The sequence below is a fragment of the Parasteatoda tepidariorum genome, chromosome 6 (assembly GCF_982258835.1).
Source record: "Parasteatoda tepidariorum strain Cologne lab strain chromosome 6, Ptep-v5.0, whole genome shotgun sequence".
In the NCBI taxonomy this organism is placed as follows: Eukaryota; Metazoa; Arthropoda; class Arachnida; order Araneae; family Theridiidae; genus Parasteatoda; species Parasteatoda tepidariorum.
Genome location: NC_141760.1, coordinates 66,292,378 through 66,296,060, shown reverse-complemented (window position 1 = coordinate 66,296,060; position 3,683 = coordinate 66,292,378).

Here is a 3,683-nt window from a genome sequence, read left to right as displayed (position 1 = left end):
TACTCATTTCTATTACTCACTTTCTGGAAAGTGCCATCTTGTGATTATTTAAAGTAGCTACTAAAAAGGTATTGGTGCACTGCGCATGTGCAACCATAAAACATGAAATTTGTGGTAAAATATTTTGGAGGAAAAAAAAGTTGTTGTTGTTGTTGTTGTTAATTTACGTCGCACTAGAGCTGCACAATGGGCTAAGGAAAAAAAAAGAGAAAGATTTTATCTTCTTTTTTTCTTGGAAATTGATCAAAGGTGATATGGTTAATATTAAGAGTAATTATACACTTATTTTAAAAATAGAAACAAGTGATGATTTAAAGATTACTTTTTCAAAAACAAGTTAAAAGAGTAACCGAAAACAATGAGTCATAAAAGTTTGTAATAAATAACATTGCATTCCTTTTTATTCGATTGAAGTATTTCTACCTTCTAAAACTATGAAGTATTTTAATATGGTTGTAGTTAATTTACGTCGCACTAGAGTTGCACAATAGGCTATTGGCAACGGTCTGGGAAACATCCCTGAGGATGATTCGAAGACAAGCCATCACAATTTTGATCCTCTGCAGAGGGGGTGGCACCCCTGTTTCGGTAGCCCAACGACCTGCACGCGAAGTCGAGCACTTTACGGTAGAACAGTTTAACGAGGGCCAATACCGCACACCCTCGGTCCCTGCGCAGACTGATCCAAGTGGTCACCCACCCGCACACTGACAGCAGCCAGTGATGCTTGACTTCGGTGATCTGCTGAGAACCGTGTCTTAACAATCAGTCCACTGCGGGACAAAATTTTAATATTAAAAAGGGTCGCCGGAGATTTTCCACAAGCTAGTGATGGTGTGGCGTGATAACGAAAAATAATTCTTTAAACTTTCTCCTCTAAACATCCAGATTCCCTGTGGGTATTGATTTTAGTCGATGTTTGAAAATTTTAACATTTCTTTCAGCTAATCTCTTTATTGCAGGGTATCTACATGCAATGAAATTTTGGGAAATACCGTACTTAGAGCAATATGGTTTGAATTCATCACTTGTAAAAATAGTTGCATTGTCAGAAATCATTGTTTTGGGAAATCTATGAAAAGAAAAATGTCGTTTAAAAATTTAATGGCTGTACTAGAAGTAGATCCATCTTTCGTAATAAGAATTTCTGCCCATTTAGAATTAGCATTAATGCATAATAGAATATTATGTCTTTCGGAAGAGCTAGTGCATTCCACATGAATTCTTTCCCAGTTGTATTCTGGATCATCCCAAGGATGTACAGTTGCTTTTGGTAGATTTTTTCGATGTCTGGCTCAGTCCCCACAACTTTTTAATACATTTTCAATATCACGATCGATTTCCTTCTAATACACGTAGCGTCTGGATGGCTGTTTCACTTTTGTAATATCAATAGTTGCACGCAATTCGTTTTAAAATTGAATTTCTGAGATTTTTAGGAATGATAATTCAATCTTGCTAAAATTTTATTCCGTGTGAAAAAGCGAATAGAGAATCTTTGGACTTAGTTTGCAGATCTCTTATAATTTTTAATAATTCAGCATCATTTGTACTATCTTCCGCTAAAATATTTGTAGTAATAGTCACTTGAAGTGTGATTTATTGAAACAATGATTCAGAATAAAAGTCACTCCACTTCTACGTTCATCAAAATATCAGTTGATATTGAGTCTTGTGAAATCAATGCTCTTGATAAACAATCAACTGATACTGATAAATTGATATTGGTAGATTCAATGTCAACATTAAGATTAAGAGAAATAAATTTATTTTCTGAGTGAATAGAGTATTTAATCTCACAGTCAACCTCCATCTGTTGTGGTCTTCCATTAAGCATATGAGTAATTATATATTTTCATCTGCAGAGAAAAATTTCATATAGTCAACAATTTATTTAGGTTACATTAGTTTGTATTTAGGGACAATATCAATATTTTTTACACCGTAAAAGTGGTCCGAGTAGGACTGATTTGCATTAGAAGGAATACTGCCAATGTTTTGAGCTTGCGAATTATCAGTACGTTTTTCTTATAGAGAGAAAGGAAGTTAACTTAAGAGACATGTCCTATTTTATCACAAGAGTCACATTTTAAATTTCTTCGATCAATATGACAATTACTTGATGTGTGATTCCTTTTACCGCAGTTGTAGCATAAATCATCAATTCCAAGTGCTCTGTAATCAATTTTGTATTTTCGGAACTGAGAATGAGTTCGAAACTTTGGCGATTGTAAATGGGACTGCCTTGAAAATTTACTTAGAAAAGAAAGTTTTTATGAAAATTGCGATTATGTCGTAACTGGCCAAACTGTGTCACGTTATTTGTATCAGTCTGTTTATTCCCTGAAACAGTTCTATAAGTTTATTGCACTAGTTTTTTACTTTGTATACGAGAAGTTTCCAAAGCAATGGCCTTCGCATAAACATCTTCAATTTTGCAAAATCAGATTGCAATAATTGTTCACAAATACAATAATCACAAACTCCATCAGGCTACTCCTAACTCATTGACGGAATTTTTAAATCTTCTTTTTTCGTAGTTTGATACATGCTTAGAAATAAAAGGTTTGATCCTATTTGATTTAAAAATACCGATGATTCTATCTATCTAATGGATGGTTCTATGGAAGCTCATTTCGCATTAATAAGTTGTCGTTTTACTGAGCTAACTTTCAGTTGAGAAATAGGATATCACATAAGTTCACTACGATGATTGTTGACTACGATGATTGCTCACTACGATGTTTTACACGTGGACGTTGCAGCAGAGAGGTGGGGAATTGGTCTCACAAGCGATGCGGAATTATTTTTATTTGCTGTATGTTGCTGGCAGATGAGTTTGGCTTTACAAGTAAGACGGGGACATTGTTCTTTTGAGCTGTGCAATTTGCATTTTGTAGTTGCAACGGGGTGATGGGTCATCAAAGTAGTGATATTGGTTCTATTCGTTGATGAAGGATGATAGAATTGTTTTCCATAGAAGAATGTGCTAATGCAATGTCTCGAATTATGCAATGCGATGGTCAGATATTGACCGACTTATTTGGCCATATTATTGTGCGCCATATTATTTGGGAGCCATTGTTGTGGCACGGTGGTGTCTAGGGTTGAAGAATAACACAATAAATGTAAAAGCTGTTTAATAAGAACAGGGTGGATAAAAGGGCAGGTAGTTCAAAAGAGACTGCATGGCAGGTGCATCAACCCCGTTGCCAATCTCCGGGTAGAATGAGTGGCACTGCTGTGTTTCAGCGCCACACCTTGCATGCACTATGCGCATATATATATATATATATATATATATATATATATATATATATATATATATATATATATATATATATATATATATATATATATATATATATATATATATATATATATATATATATATATATATATATATATATATATATATATATATATATATACACATGTTGTCAGTGAATTGGCAACACTGGGTAACCTCTGGCATTTTCACCAGTTTTCACCTGATTTCTTTTCCTGGTAAAAGTTTTTATTATTTTAACTCCTAAGGGGTCGCAGGGGTGTTTCACTTCAAAATGTGTGAACTTTTGAAAGTCTCTAGTTATGTATAGGTATATATTATTTTTCAATTTTGAAGAGTGCATCTCAAAACTAGAGTAAGCATAAGCATTAGGATTTTTTGTTGAATAAGCTGG